Below are 21,906 nucleotides of genomic sequence, written 5' to 3'. Positions count from 1 at the left end.
ACAAACCGTGTTGGATTTAGAGTTCCAAATACATCTATCAATATAGGAGAAAACAGAGTGAAACCTAAAAATTCAAACTGTTACTGGAAACGAACGCTTCAACATAGAAGAATGAAATTTGGGGGAACCAAGTCAGCTTAGTGTACTGATCATTACCTGAAAGTATCATCCAGTTTGGGTGAAAAAATATTTGCTGAGATTTCTGGAGATTCGTAATTTTTGGACGCTTGGCAACCCCTTTATATGGAAGTGTTTCTCGCCAGTCAGTGCTTAGGGCTACATCAAGAGGAAACAAAACATAGAGATAGAACGTGAAACTACTTTATTGTGTCAAGTTTCAAGAAGCTAGCACAAACCGTGTTGTATTTAGAGTTTCAAATACATCTATCAATATAGGAGAAAACAGAGTGAAACCGAAAAATTCAAACTGTTACTGGAAACGAACGCTTCAACATAGAAGAACGAAATTTGGTGAACCAAGTGGGCTTAGTGTACTGATCATTACCTGAAAGTATCATCCAGTTTGGGTGAAAAAATATTTGCTGAGATTTCTGGAGATTCGTAATTTTTGCACGCTTGGCAACCCCTTTATATGGAAGTGTTTCTCGCCAGTCACTGCTTAGGGCTACATCAAGAGGAAACAAAACATAGAGATAGAACGTGAAACTACATTATTGTATCAAGTTTCAAGAAGCTACCACAAACCGTGTTGGATTTAGAGTTCCAAATACATCTATCAATATAGGAGAAAACAGAGTGAAACCTAAAAATTCAAACTGTTACTGGAAACGAACGCTTCAACATAGAAGAATGAAATTTGGGGAACCAAGTCAGCTTAGTGTACTGATCATTACCTGAAAGTATCATCCAGTTTGGGTGAAAAAATATTTGCTGAGATTTCTGGAGATTCGTAATTTTTGGACGCTTGGCAACCCGTTTCAATGAAAGTGTTTCTCCCAGTCACTGCTAAGGGCTACATCAAGAGGAAACAAAACATAGAGACAGAACGTGAAACTACTTTATTGTGTCAAGTTTCAAGAAGCTAGCACAAACCGTGTTGGATTTAGAGTTCCAAATACATCTATCAATATACGAGAAAACAGAATGAAACCTAAAAATTCAAACTGTTACTGGAAATGAACGCTTCAACATAGAAGAACAATGTTTCGGGAACCAAGTCGCCTTAGTGTACTGATCATTACCTGAAACTATCACAAGTTTGGGTGAAAAAATATTTGCTGAGATTTCTGGAGATTCGTAATTTTTGGAAGCTTGGCAAACCCTTTCCATGAAAGTGTTTCTCGCCAGTCACTGCTTAGGGCTACATCAAGAGGAAACAAAACATGGAGATAGAACGTGAAACTACTTTATTGTGTCAAGTTTCAAGAAGCTAGCACAAACCGTGTTGTATTTAGAGTTCCAAATACATCTATCAATATAGGAGAAAACAGAGTGAAACCTACAAATTCAAACTGTTCCTGGAAACGAACGCTACAACATAGAAGAACGAAATTTGGTGAACCAAGTCAGCTTAGTGTACTGATCATTACCTGAAAGTATCATCCAGTTTGGGTGAAAAAATATTTGCTGAGCTTTCTGGAGATTCGTAATTTTTGGACGCTTGGCAACCCCTTTATATGGAAGTGTTTCTCGCCAGTCACTTCTTAGGGCTACATCAAGAGGAAACAAAACATAGAGAGAGAACGTGAAACTACATTATTGTGTCAAGTTTCAAGAAGCTAGCACAAACCGTGTTGGATTTAGAGTTCCAAATACTTCTATCAATATAGGAGAAAACAGAGTGAAACCTAAAAATTCAAACTGTTACTGGAAACGAACGCTTCAACATAGAAGAATGAAATTTGGGGAACCAAGTCAGCTTAGTGTACTGATCATTACCTGAAAGTATCATCCAGTTTGGGTGAAAAAATATTTGCTGAGATTTCTGGAGATTCGTAATTTTTGGAAGCTTGGCAAACCCTTTCCATGAAAGTGTTTCTCGCCAGTCACTGCTTAGGGCTACATCAAGAGGAAACAAAACATGGAGATAGAACGTGAAACTACTTTATTGTGTCAAGTTTCAAGAAGCTAGCACAAACCGTGTTGTATTTAGAGTTCCAAATACATCTATCAATATAGGAGAAAACAGAGTGAAACCTACAAATTCAAACTGTTCCTGGAAACGAACGCTACAACATAGAAGAACGAAATTTGGTGAACCAAGTCAGCTTAGTGTACTGATCATTACCTGAAAGTATCATCCAGTTTGGGTGAAAAAATATTTGCTGAGATTTCTGGAGATTCGTAATTTTGGGGCGCTTGGCAACCCCTTTATATGGAAGTGTTTCTCGCCAGTCAGTGCTTAGGGCTACATCAAGAGGAAACAAAACATAGAGATAGAACGTGAAACTACATTATTGTGTCAAGTTTCAAGAAGCTAGCACAAACCGTGTTGTATTTAGAGTTCCAAATACATCTATCAATATAGGAGAAAACAGCGTGAAACCGAAAAATTCAAACTGTTACTGGAAACGAACGCTTCAACATAGAAGAACGAAATTTGGTGAACCAAGTGGGCTTAGTGTACTGATCATTACCTGAAAGTATCATCCAGTTTCGGTGAAAAAATATTTGCTGAGATTTCTGGAGATTCGTAATTTTTGGACGCTTGGCAACCCCTTTATATGGAAGTGTTTCTCGCCAGTCACTGCTTAGGGCTACATCAAGAGGAAACAAAACATAGAGAGAGAACGTGAAACTACATTATTGTGTCAAGTTTCAAGAAGCTAGCACAAACCGTGTTGGATTTAGAGTTCCAAATACATCTATCAATATAGGAGAAAACAGAGTGAAACCTAAAAATTCAAACTGTTACTGGAAACGAACGCTTCAACATAGAAGAATGAAATTTAGGGAACCAAGTCAGCTTAGTGTACTGATCATTACCTGAAAGTATCATCCAGTTTGGGTGAAAAAATATTTGCTGTGATTTCTGGAGATTCGTAATTTTTGGACGCTTGGCAACCCGTTTCCATGAAACTGTTTCTCCCAGTCACTGCTAAGGGCTACATCAAGAGGAAACAAAACATAGAGACGGAACGTGAAACAACTTTATTGTGTCAAGTTTCAAGAAGCTAGCACAAACCGTGTTGGATTTAGAGTTCCAAATACATCTATCAATATAGGAGAAAATAGAGTGAAACCTAAAAATTCAAACTGTTACTGGAAATGAACGCTTCAACATAGAAGGACGAAGTTGCGGGAACCAAGTCGCCTTAGTGTACTGATCATTACCTGAAAGTATCATCCAGTTTGGGTGAAAAAATATTTGCTGAGATTTCTGGAGATTCGTAATTTTTGGACGCTTGGCAACCCCTTTATATGGAAGTGTTTCTCGCCAGTCACTGCTTAGGGCTACATCAAGAGGAAACAAAACATGGAGATAGAACTTGAAACTACATTATTGTGTCAAGTTTCAAGAAGCTAGCACAAACCGTGTTGGATTTAGAGTTCCAAATACATCTATCAATATAGGAGAAAACAGAGTGAAACCTAAAAATTCAAACTGTTACTGGAAACGAACGCTACAACATAGAAGAAAGAAATTTGGTGAACCAAGTCAGCTTAGTGTACTGATCATTACCTGAAAGTATCATCCAGTTTGGGTGAAAAAATATTTGCTGAGATTTCTGGAGATTCGTAATTTTTGGACGCTTGTCAACCCCTTTATATGGAAGTGTTTCTCGCCAGTCACTGCTTAGGGCTACATCAAGAGGAAACAAAACATAGAGATAGAACATGAAACTACATTATTGTGTCAAGTTTCAAGAAGCTAGCACAAACCGTGTTGGATTTAGAGTTCCAAATACATCTATCAATATAGGAGAAAACAGAGTGAAACCTAAAAATTCAAACTGTTACTGGAAACGAACGCTTCAACATAGAAGAATGAAATTTGGGGAACCAAGTCAGCTTAGTGTACTGATCATTACCTGAAAGTATCATCCAGTTTGGGTGAAAAAATATTTGCTGAGATTTCTGGAGATTCGAAATTTTTGGACGCTTGGCAACCCGTTTCCATGAAAGTGTTTCTCCCAGTCACTGCTAAGGGCTACATCAAGAGGAAACAAAACATAGAGAGAGAACGTGAAACTACTTTATTGTGTCAAGTTTCAAGAAGCTAGCACAAACCATGTTGGATTTAGAGTTCCAAATACATCTATCAATATAGGAGAAAACAGAATGAAACCTAAAAATTCAAACTGTTACTGGAAATGAACGCTTCAACATAGAAGAACGAAGTTTCGGGAACCAAGTCGCCTTAGTGTACTGATCATTACCTGAAACTATCATCAAGTTTGGGTGAAAAAATATTTGCTGAGATTTCTGGAGATTCGTAATTTTTGGATGCTTGGCAACCCCTTTCCATGAAAGTGTTTCTCGCCAGTCACTGCTTAGGGCTACATCAAGAGGAAACAAAACATAGAGATAGAACATGAAACTACTTTATTGTGTCAAGTTTCAAGAAGCTAGCACAAACCGTGTTGGATTTAGAGTTCCAAATACATCTATCAATATAGGAGAAAACAGAGTGAAACCTAAAAATTCAAACTGTTACTGGAAACGAACGCTTCAACATAGAAGAATGAAATTTGGGGAACCAAGTCAGCTTAGTGTACTGATCATTACCTGAAAGTATCATCCAGTTTGGGTGAAAAAATATTTGCTGAGATTTCTGGAGATTCGTAATTTTGGGGCGCTTGGCAACCCCTTTATATGGAAGTGTTTCTCGCCAGTCAGTGCTTAGGGCTACATCAAGAGGAAACAAAACATAGAGATAGAACGTGAAACTACATTATTGTGTCAAGTTTCAAGAAGCTAGCACAAACCGTGTTGTATTTAGAGTTCCAAATACGTCTATCAATATAGGAGAAAACAGAGTGAAACCGAAAAATTCAAACTGTTACTGGAAACGAACACTTCAACATAGAAGAACGAAATTTGGTGAACCAAGTGGGCTTAGTGTACTGATCATTACCTGAAAGTATCATCCAGTTTGGGTGAAAAAATATTTGCTGAGATTTCTGGAGATTCGTAATTTTTGGACGCTTCGCAACCCGTTTCCATGAAAGTGTTTCTCCCAGTCACTGCTAAGGGCTACATCAAGAGGAAACAAAACATAGAGATAGAACGTGAAACTACATTATTGTGTCAAGTTTCAAGAAGCTAGCACAAACCGTGTTGGATTTAGAGTTCCAAATACATCTATCAATATAGGAGAAAACAGAGTGAAACCTAAAAATTCAAACTGTTACTGGAAACGAACGCTTCAACATAGAAGAATGAAATTTAGGGAACCAAGTCAGCTTAGTGTACTGATCATTACCTGAAAGTATCATCCAGTTTGGGTGAAAAAATATTTGCTGTGATTTCTGGAGATTCGTAATTTTTGGACGCTTGGAAACCCGTTTCCATGAAACTGTTTCTCCCAGTCACTGTTAAGGGCTACATCAAGAGGAAACAAAACATAGAGACGGAACGTGAAACAACTTTATTGTGTCAAGTTTCAAGAAGCTAGCACAAACCGTGTTGGATTTAGAGTTCCAAATACATCTATCAATATAGGAGAAAATAGAGTGAAACCTAAAAATTCAAACTGTTACTGGAAATGAACGCTTCAACATAGAAGGACGAAGTTGCGGGAACCAAGTCGCCTTAGTGTACTGATCATTACCTGAAAGTATCATCCAGTTTGGGTGAAAAAATATTTGCTGAGATTTCTGGAGATTCGTAATTTTTGGACGCTTGGCAACCCCTTTATATGGAAGTGTTTCTCGCCAGTCACTGCTTAGGGCTACATAAAGAGGAAACAAAACATGGAGATAGAACTTGAAACTACATTATTGTGTCAAGTTTCAAGAAGCTAGCACAAACCGTGTTGGATTTAGAGTTCCAAATACATCTATCAATATAGGAGAAAACAGAGTGAAACCTAAAAATTCAAACTGTTACTGGAAACGAACGCTACAACATAGAAGAACGAAATTTGGTGAACCAAGTCAGCTTAGTGTACTGATCATTACCTGAAAGTATCATCCAGTTTGGGTGAAAAAATATTTGCTGAGATTTCTGGAGATTCGTAATTTTTGGACGCTTGTCAACCCCTTTATATGGAAGTGTTTCTCGCCAGTCACTGCTTAGGGCTACATCAAGAGGAAACAAAACATAGAGATAGAACATGAAACTACATTATTGTGTCAAGTTTCAAGAAGCTAGCACAAACCGTGTTGGATTTAGAGTTCCAAATACATCTATCAATATAGGAGAAAACAGAGTGAAACCTAAAAATTCAAACTGTTACTGGAAACGAACGCTTCAACATAGAAGAATGAAATTTGGGGAACCAAGTCAGCTTAGTGTACTGATCATTACCTGAAAGTATCATCCAGTTTGGGTGAAAAAATATTTGCTGAGATTTCTGGAGATTCAAAATTTTTGGACGCTTGGCAACCCGTTTCCATGAAAGTATTTCTCCCAGTCACTGCTTAGGGCTACATCAAGAGGAAACAAAACATAGAGACAGAACGTGAAACTACTTTATTGTGTCAAGTTTCAAGAAGCTAGCACAAACCATGTTGGATTTAGAGTTCCAAATACATCTATCAATATAGGAGAAAACAGAATGAAACCTAAAAATTCAAACTGTTACTGGAAATGAACGCTTCAACATAGAAGAACGAAGTTTCGGGAACCAAGTCGCCTTAGTGTACTGATCATTACCTGAAACTATCATCAAGTTTGGGTGAAAAAATATTTGCTGAGATTTCTGGAGATTCGTAATTTTTGGATGCTTGGCAACCCCTTTCCATGAAAGTGTTTCTCGCCAGTCACTGCTTAGGGCTACATCAAGAGGAAACAAAACATAGAGATAGAACGTGAAACTACTTTATTGTGTCAAGTTTCAAGAAGCTAGCACAAACCGTGTTGGATTTAGAGTTCCAAATACATCTATCAATATAGGAGAAAACAGAGTGAAACCTAAAAATTCAAACTGTTACTGGAAACGAACGCTTCAACATAGAAGAATGAAATTTGGGGAACCAAGTCAGCTTAGTGTACTGATCATTACCTGAAAGTATCATCCAGTTTGGGTGAAAAAATATTTGCTGAGATTTCTGGAGATTCGAAATTTTTGGACGCTTGGCAACCCGTTTCCATGAAAGTGTTTCTCCCAGTCACTGCTAAGGGCTACATCAAGAGGAAACAAAACATAGAGACAGAACGTGAAACTACTTTATTGTGTCAAGTTTCAAGAAGCTAGCACAAACCGTGTTGGATTTAGAGTTCCAAATACATCTATCAATATAGGAGAAAACAGAATGAAACCTAAAAATTCAAACTGTTACTGGAAATGAACGCTTCAACATAGAAGAACGAAGTTTCGGGAACCAAGTCGCCTTAGTGTACTGATCATTACCTGAAACTATCATCAAGTTTGGGTGAAAAAATATTTGCTGAGATTTTTGGAGATTCGTAATTTTTGGATGCTTGGCAACCCCTTTCCATGAAAGTGTTTCTCGCCAGTCACTGCTTAGGGCTACATCAAGAGGAAACAAAACATAGAGATAGAACGTGAAACTACTTTATTGTGTCAAGTTTCAAGAAGCTAGCACAAACCGTGTTTGATTTAGAGTTCCAAATACATCTATCAATATAGGAGAAAACAGAGTGAAACCTAAAAATTCAAACTGTTACTGGAAACGAACGCTTCAACATAGAAGAATGAAATTTGGAGAACCAAGTCAGCTTAGTGTACTGATCATTACCTGAAAGTATCATCAAGTTTGGGTGAAAATATATTTGCTGAGATTTCTGGAGATTCGTAATATTTGGACGCTTGGCAATCCCTTTATATGGAAGTGTTTCTCGCCAGTCACTGCTTAGGGCTACATCAAGAGGAAAGAAAACATAGAGATAGAACGTGAACCTACATTATAGTGTCAAGTTTCAAGAAGCTAGCACAAACCGTGTTGGATTTAGAGTTCCAAATACATCTATCAATATAGGTGAAAATAGAGTGAAACCTAAAAATTCAAACTGTTACTGGAAATGAACGCTTCAACATAGAAGGACGAAGTTGCGGGAACCAAGTCGCCTTAGTGTACTGATCATTACCTGAAAGTATCATCCAGTTTGGATGAAAAAATATTTGCTGACATTTCTGGAGATTCGTAATTTTTGGAAGCTTGGCAACCCCTTTCCATGAAAGTGTTTCTCGCCAGTCACTGCTTAGGGCTACATCAAGAGGAAACAAAACATGGAGATAGAATGTGAAACTACTTTATTGTGTCAAGTTTCAAGAAGCTAGCACAAACCGTGTTGTATTTAGAGTTCCAAATACATCTATCAATATAGGAGAAAACAGAGTGAAACCTAAAAATTCAAACTGTTCCTGGAAAAGAACGCTACAACATAGAAGAACGAAATTTGGTGAACCAAGTCAGCTTAGTGTACTGATCATTACCTGAAAGTATCATCCAGTTTGGGTGAAAAAATATTTGCTGAGATTTCTGGAGATTCGTAATTTTTGGACGCTTGGCAACCCCTTTATATGGAAGTGTTTCTCGCCAGTCAGTGCTTAGGGCTACATCAAGAGGAAACAAAACATAGAGATAGAACGTGAAACTACATTATTGTGTCAAGTTTCAAGAAGCTAGCGCAAACCGTGTTGTATTTAGAGTTCCAAATACATCTATCAATTTAGGAGAAAACAGAGTGAAACCGAAAAATTCAAACTGTTACTGGAAACGAACGCTACAACATAGAAGAACAAAATTTGGTGAACCAACTCAGCTTAGTGTACTGATCATTACCTGAAAGTATCTTCCAGTTTGGGTGAAAAAATATTTGCTGAGATTTCTGGAGATTCGTAATTTTTGGACGCTTGGCAACCCCTTTATATGGAAGTGTTTCTTGCCAGTCACTGCTTAGGGCTACATCAAGAGGAAACAAAACATAGAGATAGAACGTGAAACTACATTATTGTGTCAAGTTTCAAGAAGCTAGCACAAACCGTGTTGGATTTAGAGTTCCAAATACATCTATCAATATAGGAGAAAACAGAGTGAAACCGAAAAATTCAAACTGTTACTGGAAACGAACGCTTCAACATAGAAGAACGAAATTTGGTGAACCAAGTGGGCGTAGTGTACTGATCATTATCTGAAAGTATCATCCAGTTTGGGTGAAAAAATATTTGCTGAGATTTCTGGAGATTCGTAATTTTTGGACGCTTGGCAACCCCTTTATATGGAAGTGTTTCTCGCCAGTCACTGCTTAGGGCTACATCAAGAGGAAACAAAACATAGAGATAGAACGTGAAACTACATTATTGTGTCAAGTTTCAAGAAGCTAGCACAAACCGTGTTGGATTTAGAGTTCCAAATACATCTATCAATATAGGAGAAAACAGAGTGAAACCTAAAAATTCAAACTGTTACTGGAAACGAACGCTTCAACATAGAAGAATGAAATTTGGGGAACCAAGTCAGCTTAGTGTACTGATCATTACCTGAAAGTATCATCCAGTTTGGGTGAAAAAATATTTGCTGGATTTCTGGAGATTCGTAATTTTTGGACGCTTGGCAACCCTTTATATGGAAGTGTTTCTCGCCAGTCACTGCTTAGGGCTACATCAAGAGGAAACAAAACATAGAGACAGAACGTGAAACAACTTTATTGTGTCAAGTTTCAAGAAGCTAGCACAAACCGTGTTGGATTTAGAGTTCCAAATACATCTATCAATATAGGAGAAAATAGAGTGAAACCTAAAAATTCAAACTGTTACTGGAAATGAACGCTTCAACATTGAAGGACGAAGTTGCGGGAACCAAGTCACCTTAGTGTACTGATCATTACCTCAAAGTATCATCCAATTTGGGTGAAAAAATATTTGCTGAGATTTCTGGAGATTCGTAATTTTTGGACGCTTGGCAACCCCTTTATATGGAAGTGTTTCTCGCCAGTCACTGCTTAGGGCTACATCAAGAGGAAACAAAACATAGAGATAGAACATTAGAACATGAAACTACATTATTGTGTCAAGTTTCAAGGAGCTAGCACAAACCGTGTTGGATTTAGAGTTCCAAATACATCTATCAATATAGGAGAAAACAGAGTGAAACCTAAAAATTCAAACTGTTACTGGAAACGAACGCTTCAACATAGAAGAATGAAATTTGGGGAACCAAGTCAGCTTAGTGTACTGATCATTACCTGAAAGTATCATCCAGTTTGGGTGAAAAAATATTTGCTGAGATTTCTGGAGATTCAAAATTTTTGGACGCTTGGCAACCCCTTTATATGGAAGTGTTTCTCGCCAGTCACTGGTTAGGGCTACATCAAGAGGAAACAAAACATAGAGATGGAACGTGAAACTACATTATTGTGTCAAGTTTCAAGAAGCTAGCACAAACCGTGTTGGATTTAGAGTTCCAAATACATCTATCAATATAGGAGAAAACAGAGTGAAACCTAAAAATTCAAACTGTTACTGGAAACGAACGCTTCAACATAGAAGAATGAAATTTGGGGAACCAAGTCAGCTTAGTGTACTGATCATTACCTGAAAGTATCATCCAGTTTGGGTGAAAAAATATTTGCTGAGATTTCTGGAGATTCGTAATTTTTGGACGCTTGGCAACCCGTTTCCATGAAAGTGTTTCTCGCCAGTCACTGCTAAGGGCTACATCAAGAGGAAACAAAACATAGAGACAGAACGTGAAACTACTTTATTGTGTCAAGTTTCAAGAAGCTAGCACAAACCGTGTTGGATTTAGAGTTCCAAATACATCTATCAATATAGGAGAAAATAGAGTGAAACCTAAAAATTCAAACTGTTAGTGGAAATGAACGCTTCAAAATAGAAGGACGAAGTTGCGGGAACCAAGTCGCCTTAGTGTACTGATCATTACCTGAAAGTATCATCCAGTTTGGGTGAAAAAATATTTGCTGAGATTTCTGGAGATTCGTAATTTTTGGACGCTTGGCAACCCCTTTATGTGGAAGTGTTTCTCGCCAGTCACTGCTTAGGTCTACATCAAGAGGAAACAAAACATAGAGATAGAACGTGAAACTACATTATTGTGTCAAGTTTCAAGAAGCTAGCACAAACCGTGTTGTATTTAGAGTTCCAAATACATCTATCAATATAGGAGAAAACAGAGTGAAACCGAAAAATTCAAACTGTTCCTGGAAACGAACGCTTCAACATAGAAGAACGAAATTTGGTGAACCAAGTGGGCTTAGTGTACTGATCATTACCTGAAAGTATCATCCAGTTTGGGTGAAAAATATTTGCTGAGATTTCTGGAGATTCGTAATTTTTGGACGCTTGGCAACCCGTTTCCATGAAAGTGTTTCTCGCCAGTCACTGCTTAGGGCTACATCAAGAGGAAACAAAACATAGAGACAGAACGTGAAACTACTTTATTGTGTCAAGTTTCAAGAAGCTAGCACAAACCGTGTTGGATTTAGAGTTCCAAATACATCTATCAATAAAGGAGAAAACAGAATGAAACCTAAAAATTCAAACTGTTACTGGAAATGAACGCTTCAACATAGAAGAACGAAGTTTCGGGAACCAAGTCGCCTTAGTGTACTGATCATTACCTGAAACTATCATCAAGTTTGGGTGAAAAAATATTTGCTGAGATTTCTGGAGATTCGTAATTTTTGGATGCTTGGCAACCCCTTTCCATGAAAGTGTTTCTCGCCAGTCACTGCTTAGGGCTACATCAAGAGGAAACAAAACATAGAGATAGAACGTGAAACTACTTTATTGTGTCAAGTTTCAAGAAGCTAGCACAAACCGTGTTGGATTTAGAGTTCCAAATACATCTATCAATATAGGAGAAAACAGAGTGAAACCTAAAAATTCAAACTGTTACTGGAAACGAACGCTTCAACATAGAAGAATGAAATTTGGGGGAACCAAGTCAGCTTAGTGTACTGATCATTACCTGAAAGTATCATCCAGTTTGGGTGAAAAAATATTTGCTGAGATTTCTGGAGATTCGTAATTTTTGGACGCTTGGCAACCCCTTTATATGGAAGTGTTTCTCGCCAGTCAGTGCTTAGGGCTACATCAAGAGGAAACAAAACATAGAGATAGAACGTGAAACTACTTTATTGTGTCAAGTTTCAAGAAGCTAGCACAAACCGTGTTGTATTTAGAGTTTCAAATACATCTATCAATATAGGAGAAAACAGAGTGAAACCGAAAAATTCAAACTGTTACTGGAAACGAACGCTTCAACATAGAAGAACGAAATTTGGTGAACCAAGTGGGCTTAGTGTACTGATCATTACCTGAAAGTATCATCCAGTTTGGGTGAAAAAATATTTGCTGAGATTTCTGGAGATTCGTAATTTTTGCACGCTTGGCAACCCCTTTATATGGAAGTGTTTCTCGCCAGTCACTGCTTAGGGCTACATCAAGAGGAAACAAAACATAGAGATAGAACGTGAAACTACATTATTGTATCAAGTTTCAAGAAGCTACCACAAACCGTGTTGGATTTAGAGTTCCAAATACATCTATCAATATAGGAGAAAACAGAGTGAAACCTAAAAATTCAAACTGTTACTGGAAACGAACGCTTCAACATAGAAGAATGAAATTTGGGGAACCAAGTCAGCTTAGTGTACTGATCATTACCTGAAAGTATCATCCAGTTTGGGTGAAAAAATATTTGCTGAGATTTCTGGAGATTCGTAATTTTTGGACGCTTGGCAACCCGTTTCAATGAAAGTGTTTCTCCCAGTCACTGCTAAGGGCTACATCAAGAGGAAACAAAACATAGAGACAGAACGTGAAACTACTTTATTGTGTCAAGTTTCAAGAAGCTAGCACAAACCGTGTTGGATTTAGAGTTCCAAATACATCTATCAATATACGAGAAAACAGAATGAAACCTAAAAATTCAAACTTTACTGGAAATGAACGCTTCAACATAGAAGAACAATGTTTCGGGAACCAAGTCGCCTTAGTGTACTGATCATTACCTGAAACTATCACAAGTTTGGGTGAAAAAATATTTGCTGAGATTTCTGGAGATTCGTAATTTTTGGAAGCTTGGCAAACCCTTTCCATGAAAGTGTTTCTCGCCAGTCACTGCTTAGGGCTACATCAAGAGGAAACAAAACATGGAGATAGAACGTGAAACTACTTTATTGTGTCAAGTTTCAAGAAGCTAGCACAAACCGTGTTGTATTTAGAGTTCCAAATACATCTATCAATATAGGAGAAAACAGAGTGAAACCTACAAATTCAAACTGTTCCTGGAAACGAACGCTACAACATAGAAGAACGAAATTTGGTGAACCAAGTCAGCTTAGTGTACTGATCATTACCTGAAAGTATCATCCAGTTTGGGTGAAAAAATATTTGCTGAGCTTTCTGGAGATTCGTAATTTTTGGACGCTTGGCAACCCCTTTATATGGAAGTGTTTCTCGCCAGTCACTTCTTAGGGCTACATCAAGAGGAAACAAAACATAGAGAGAGAACGTGAAACTACATTATTGTGTCAAGTTTCAAGAAGCTAGCACAAACCGTGTTGGATTTAGAGTTCCAAATACTTCTATCAATATAGGAGAAAACAGAGTGAAACCTAAAAATTCAAACTGTTACTGGAAACGAACGCTTCAACATAGAAGAATGAAATTTGGGGAACCAAGTCAGCTTAGTGTACTGATCATTACCTGAAAGTATCATCCAGTTTGGGTGAAAAAATATTTGCTGAGATTTCTGGAGATTCGTAATTTTTGGAAGCTTGGCAAACCCTTTCCATGAAAGTGTTTCTCGCCAGTCACTGCTTAGGGCTACATCAAGAGGAAACAAAACATGGAGATAGAACGTGAAACTACTTTATTGTGTCAAGTTTCAAGAAGCTAGCACAAACCGTGTTGTATTTAGAGTTCCAAATACATCTATCAATATAGGAGAAAACAGAGTGAAACCTACAAATTCAAACTGTTCCTGGAAACGAACGCTACAACATAGAAGAACGAAATTTGGTGAACCAAGTCAGCTTAGTGTACTGATCATTACCTGAAAGTATCATCCAGTTTGGGTGAAAAAATATTTGCTGAGATTTCTGGAGATTCGTAATTTTGGGGCGCTTGGCAACCCCTTTATATGGAAGTGTTTCTCGCCAGTCAGTGCTTAGGGCTACATCAAGAGGAAACAAAACATAGAGATAGAACGTGAAACTACATTATTGTGTCAAGTTTCAAGAAGCTAGCACAAACCGTGTTGTATTTAGAGTTCCAAATACATCTATCAATATAGGAGAAAACAGCGTGAAACCGAAAAATTCAAACTGTTACTGGAAACGAACGCTTCAACATAGAAGAACGAAATTTGGTGAACCAAGTGGGCTTAGTGTACTGATCATTACCTGAAAGTATCATCCAGTTTCGGTGAAAAAATATTTGCTGAGATTTCTGGAGATTCGTAATTTTTGGACGCTTGGCAACCCCTTTATATGGAAGTGTTTCTCGCCAGTCACTGCTTAGGGCTACATCAAGAGGAAACAAAACATAGAGAGAGAACGTGAAACTACATTATTGTGTCAAGTTTCAAGAAGCTAGCACAAACCGTGTTGGATTTAGAGTTCCAAATACATCTATCAATATAGGAGAAAACAGAGTGAAACCTAAAAATTCAAACTGTTACTGGAAACGAACGCTTCAACATAGAAGAATGAAATTTAGGGAACCAAGTCAGCTTAGTGTACTGATCATTACCTGAAAGTATCATCCAGTTTGGGTGAAAAAATATTTGCTGTGATTTCTGGAGATTCGTAATTTTTGGACGCTTGGCAACCCGTTTCCATGAAACTGTTTCTCCCAGTCACTGCTAAGGGCTACATCAAGAGGAAACAAAACATAGAGACGGAACGTGAAACAACTTTATTGTGTCAAGTTTCAAGAAGCTAGCACAAACCGTGTTGGATTTAGAGTTCCAAATACATCTATCAATATAGGAGAAAATAGAGTGAAACCTAAAAATTCAAACTGTTACTGGAAATGAACGCTTCAACATAGAAGGACGAAGTTGCGGGAACCAAGTCGCCTTAGTGTACTGATCATTACCTGAAAGTATCATCCAGTTTGGGTGAAAAAATATTTGCTGAGATTTCTGGAGATTCGTAATTTTTGGACGCTTGGCAACCCCTTTATATGGAAGTGTTTCTCGCCAGTCACTGCTTAGGGCTACATCAAGAGGAAACAAAACATGGAGATAGAACTTGAAACTACATTATTGTGTCAAGTTTCAAGAAGCTAGCACAAACCGTGTTGGATTTAGAGTTCCAAATACATCTATCAATATAGGAGAAAACAGAGTGAAACCTAAAAATTCAAACTGTTACTGGAAACGAACGCTACAACATAGAAGAAAGAAATTTGGTGAACCAAGTCAGCTTAGTGTACTGATCATTACCTGAAAGTATCATCCAGTTTGGGTGAAAAAATATTTGCTGAGATTTCTGGAGATTCGTAATTTTTGGACGCTTGTCAACCCCTTTATATGGAAGTGTTTCTCGCCAGTCACTGCTTAGGGCTACATCAAGAGGAAACAAAACATAGAGATAGAACATGAAACTACATTATTGTGTCAAGTTTCAAGAAGCTAGCACAAACCGTGTTGGATTTAGAGTTCCAAATACATCTATCAATATAGGAGAAAACAGAGTGAAACCTAAAAATTCAAACTGTTACTGGAAACGAACGCTTCAACATAGAAGAATGAAATTTGGGGAACCAAGTCAGCTTAGTGTACTGATCATTACCTGAAAGTATCATCCAGTTTGGGTGAAAAAATATTTGCTGAGATTTCTGGAGATTCGAAATTTTTGGACGCTTGGCAACCCGTTTCCATGAAAGTGTTTCTCCCAGTCACTGCTAAGGGCTACATCAAGAGGAAACAAAACATAGAGAGAGAACGTGAAACTACTTTATTGTGTCAAGTTTCAAGAAGCTAGCACAAACCATGTTGGATTTAGAGTTCCAAATACATCTATCAATATAGGAGAAAACAGAATGAAACCTAAAAATTCAAACTGTTACTGGAAATGAACGCTTCAACATAGAAGAACGAAGTTTTGGGAACCAAGTCGCCTTAGTGTACTGATCATTACCTGAAACTATCATCAAGTTTGGGTGAAAAAATATTTGCTGAGATTTCTGGAGATTCGTAATTTTTGGATGCTTGGCAACCCCTTTCCATGAAAGTGTTTCTCGCCAGTCACTGCTTAGGGCTACATCAAGAGGAAACAAAACATAGAGATAGAACATGAAACTACTTTATTGTGTCAAGTTTCAAGAAGCTAGCACAAACCGTGTTGGATTTAGAGTTCCAAATACATCTATCAATATAGGAGAAAACAGAGTGAAACCTAAAAATTCAAACTGTTACTGGAAACGAACGCTTCAACATAGAAGAATGAAATTTGGGGAACCAAGTCAGCTTAGTGTACTGATCATTACCTGAAAGTATCATCCAGTTTGGGTGAAAAAATATTTGCTGAGATTTCTGGAGATTCGTAATTTTGGGGCGCTTGGCAACCCCTTTATATGGAAGTGTTTCTCGCCAGTCAGTGCTTAGGGCTACATCAAGAGGAAACAAAACATAGAGATAGAACGTGAAACTACATTATTGTGTCAAGTTTCAAGAAGCTAGCACAAACCGTGTTGTATTTAGAGTTCCAAATACGTCTATCAATATAGGAGAAAACAGAGTGAAACCGAAAAATTCAAACTGTTACTGGAAACGAACACTTCAACATAGAAGAACGAAATTTGGTGAACCAAGTGGGCTTAGTGTACTGATCATTACCTGAAAGTATCATCCAGTTTGGGTGAAAAAATATTTGCTGAGATTTCTGGAGATTCGTAATTTTTGGACGCTTCGCAACCCGTTTCCATGAAAGTGTTTCTCCCAGTCACTGCTAAGGGCTACATCAAGAGGAAACAAAACATAGAGATAGAACGTGAAACTACATTATTGTGTCAAGTTTCAAGAAGCTAGCACAAACCGTGTTGGATTTAGAGTTCCAAATACATCTATCAATATAGGAGAAAACAGAGTGAAACCTAAAAATTCAAACTGTTACTGGAAACGAACGCTTCAACATAGAAGAATGAAATTTAGGGAACCAAGTCAGCTTAGTGTACTGATCATTACCTGAAAGTATCATCCAGTTTGGGTGAAAAAATATTTGCTGTGATTTCTGGAGATTCGTAATTTTTGGACGCTTGGAAACCCGTTTCCATGAAACTGTTTCTCCCAGTCACTGTTAAGGGCTACATCAAGAGGAAACAAAACATAGAGACGGAACGTGAAACAACTTTATTGTGTCAAGTTTCAAGAAGCTAGCACAAACCGTGTTGGATTTAGAGTTCCAAATACATCTATCAATATAGGAGAAAATAGAGTGAAACCTAAAAATTCAAACTGTTACTGGAAATGAACGCTTCAACATAGAAGGACGAAGTTGCGGGAACCAAGTCGCCTTAGTGTACTGATCATTACCTGAAAGTATCATCCAGTTTGGGTGAAAAAATATTTGCTGAGATTTCTGGAGATTCGTAATTTTTGGACGCTTGGCAACCCCTTTATATGGAAGTGTTTCTCGCCAGTCACTGCTTAGGGCTACATAAAGAGGAAACAAAACATGGAGATATAACTTGAAACTACATTATTGTGTCAAGTTTCAAGAAGCTAGCACAAACCGTGTTGGATTTAGAGTTCCAAATACATCTATCAATATAGGAGAAAACAGAGTGAAACCTAAAAATTCAAACTGTTACTGGAAACGAACGCTACAACATAGAAGAACGAAATTTGGTGAACCAAGTCAGCTTAGTGTACTGATCATTACCTGAAAGTATCATCCAGTTTGGGTGAAAAAATATTTGCTGAGATTTCTGGAGATTCGTAATTTTTGGACGCTTGTCAACCCCTTTATATGGAAGTGTTTCTCGCCAGTCACTGCTTAGGGCTACATCAAGAGGAAACAAAACATAGAGATAGAACATGAAACTACATTATTGTGTCAAGTTTCAAGAAGCTAGCACAAACCGTGTTGGATTTAGAGTTCCAAATACATCTATCAATATAGGAGAAAACAGAGTGAAACCTAAAAATTCAAACTGTTACTGGAAACGAACGCTTCAACATAGAAGAATGAAATTTGGGGAACCAAGTCAGCTTAGTGTACTGATCATTACCTGAAAGTATCATCCAGTTTGGGTGAAAAAATATTTGCTGAGATTTCTGGAGATTCAAAATTTTTGGACGCTTGGCAACCCGTTTCCATGAAAGTATTTCTCCCAGTCACTGCTAAGGGCTACATCAAGAGGAAACAAAACATAGAGACAGAACGTGAAACTACTTTATTGTGTCAAGTTTCAAGAAGCTAGCACAAACCATGTTGGATTTAGAGTTCCAAATACATCTATCAATATAGGAGAAAACAGAATGAAACCTAAAAATTCAAACTGTTACTGGAAATGAACGCTTCAACATAGAAGAACGAAGTTTCGGGAACCAAGTCGCCTTAGTGTACTGATCATTACCTGAAACTATCATCAAGTTTGGGTGAAAAAATATTTGCTGAGATTTCTGGAGATTCGTAATTTTTGGATGCTTGGCAACCCCTTTCCATGAAAGTGTTTCTCGCCAGTCACTGCTTAGGGCTACATCAAGAGGAAACAAAACATAGAGATAGAACGTGAAACTACTTTATTGTGTCAAGTTTCAAGAAGCTAGCACAAACCGTGTTGGATTTAGAGTTCCAAATACATCTATCAATATAGGAGAAAACAGAGTGAAACCTAAAAATTCAAACTGTTACTGGAAACGAACGCTTCAACATAGAAGAATGAAATTTGGGGAACCAAGTCAGCTTAGTGTACTGATCATTACCTGAAAGTATCATCCAGTTTGGGTGAAAAAATATTTGCTGAGATTTCTGGAGATTCGAAATTTTTGGACGCTTGGCAACCCGTTTCCATGAAAGTGTTTCTCCCAGTCACTGCTAAGGGCTACATCAAGAGGAAACAAAACATAGAGACAGAACGTGAAACTACTTTATTGTGTCAAGTTTCAAGAAGCTAGCACAAACCGTGTTGGATTTAGAGTTCCAAATACATCTATCAATATAGGAGAAAACAGAATGAAACCTAAAAATTCAAACTGTTACTGGAAATGAACGCTTCAACATAGAAGAACGAAGTTTCGGGAACCAAGTCGCCTTAGTGTACTGATCATTACCTGAAACTATCATCAAGTTTGGGTGAAAAAATATTTGCTGAGATTTTTGGAGATTCGTAATTTTTGGATGCTTGGCAACCCCTTTCCATGAAAGTGTTTCTCGCCAGTCACTGCTTAGGGCTACATCAAGAGGAAACAAAACATAGAGATAGAACGTGAAACTACTTTATTGTGTCAAGTTTCAAGAAGCTAGCACAAACCGTGTTTGATTTAGAGTTCCAAATACATCTATCAATATAGGAGAAAACAGAGTGAAACCTAAAAATTCAAACTGTTACTGGAAACGAACGCTTCAACATAGAAGAATGAAATTTGGGGAACCAAGTCAGCTTAGTGTACTGATCATTACCTGAAAGTATCATCAAGTTTGGGTGAAAATATATTTGCTGAGATTTCTGGAGATTCGTAATATTTGGACGCTTGGCAATCCCTTTATATGGAAGTGTTTCTCGCCAGTCACTGCTTAGGGCTACATCAAGAGGAAAGAAAACATAGAGATAGAACGTGAACCTACATTATAGTGTCAAGTTTCAAGAAGCTAGCACAAACCGTGTTGGATTTAGAGTTCCAAATACATCTATCAATATAGGTGAAAATAGAGTGAAACCTAAAAATTCAAACTGTTACTGGAAATGAACGCTTCAACATAGAAGGACGAAGTTGCGGGAACCAAGTCGCCTTAGTGTACTGATCATTACCTGAAAGTATCATCCAGTTTGGATGAAAAAATATTTGCTGACATTTCTGGAGATTCGTAATTTTTGGAAGCTTGGCAACCGCTTTCCATGAAAGTGTTTCTCGCCAGTCACTGCTTAGGGCTACATCAAGAGGAAACAAAACATGGAGATAGAATGTGAAACTACTTTATTGTGTCAAGTTTCAAGAAGCTAGCACAAACCGTGTTGTATTTAGAGTTCCAAATACATCTATCAATATAGGAGAAAACAGAGTGAAACCTAAAAATTCAAACTGTTCCTGGAAAAGAACGCTACAACATAGAAGAACGAAATTTGGTGAACCAAGTCAGCTTAGTGTACTGATCATTACCTGAAAGTATCATCCAGTTTGGGTGAAAAAATATTTGCTGAGATTTCTGGAGATTCGTAATTTTTGGACGCTTGGCAACCCCTTTATATGGAAGTGTTTCTCGCCAGTCAGTGCTTAGGGCTACATCAAGAGGAAACAAAACATAGAGATAGAACGTGAAACTACATTATTGTGTCAAGTTTCAAGAAGCTAGCGCAAACCGTGTTGTATTTAGAGTTCCAAATACATCTATCAATTTAGGAGAAAACAGAGTGAAACCGAAAAATTCAAACTGTTACTGGAAACGAACGCTACAACATAGAAGAACAAAATTTGGTGAACCAACTCAGCTTAGTGTACTGATCATTACCTGAAAGTATCTTCCAGTTTGGGTGAAAAAATATTTGCTGAGATTTCTGGAGATTCGTAATTTTTGGACGCTTGGCAACCCCTTTATATGGAAGTGTTTCTTGCCAGTCACTGCTTAGGGCTACATCAAGAGGAAACAAAACATAGAGATAGAACGTGAAACTACATTATTGTGTCAAGTTTCAAGAAGCTAGCACAAACCGTGTTGGATTTAGAGTTCCAAATACATCTATCAATATAGGAGAAAACAGAGTGAAACCGAAAAATTCAAACTGTTACTGGAAACGAACGCTTCAACATAGAAGAACGAAATTTGGTGAACCAAGTGGGCGTAGTGTACTGATCATTATCTGAAAGTATCATCCAGTTTGGGTGAAAAAATATTTGCTGAGATTTCTGGAGATTCGTAATTTTTGGACGCTTGGCAACCCCTTTATATGGAAGTGTTTCTCGCCAGTCACTGCTTAGGGCTACATCAAGAGGAAACAAAACATAGAGATAGAACGTGAAACTACATTATTGTGTCAAGTTTCAAGAAGCTAGCACAAACCGTGTTGGATTTAGAGTTCCAAATACATCTATCAATATAGGAGAAAACAGAGTGAAACCTAAAAATTCAAACTGTTACTGGAAACGAACGCTTCAACATAGAAGAATGAAATTTGGGGAACCAAGTCAGCTTAGTGTACTGATCATTACCTGAAAGTATCATCCAGTTTGGGTGAAAAAATATTTGCTGGATTTCTGGAGATTCGTAATTTTTGGACGCTTGGCAACCCTTTATATGGAAGTGTTTCTCGCCAGTCACTGCTTAGGGCTACATCAAGAGGAAACAAAACATAGAGACAGAACGTGAAACAACTTTATTGTGTCAAGTTTCAAGAAGCTAGCACAAACCGTGTTGGATTTAGAGTTCCAAATACATCTATCAATATAGGAGAAAATAGAGTGAAACCTAAAAATTCAAACTGTTACTGGAAATGAACGCTTCAACATTGAAGGACGAAGTTGCGGGAACCAAGTCACCTTAGTGTACTGATCATTACCTCAAAGTATCATCCAATTTGGGTGAAAAAATATTTGCTGAGATTTCTGGAGATTCGTAATTTTTGGACGCTTGGCAACCCCTTTATATGGAAGTGTTTCTCGCCAGTCACTGCTTAGGGCTACA

This window comes from Spermophilus citellus (genome assembly GCF_964194105.1).
Source record: "Spermophilus citellus genome assembly, chromosome: 5".
In the NCBI taxonomy this organism is placed as follows: Eukaryota; Metazoa; Chordata; class Mammalia; order Rodentia; family Sciuridae; genus Spermophilus; species Spermophilus citellus.
Note: the sequence above shows the minus strand (reverse complement) of the source record.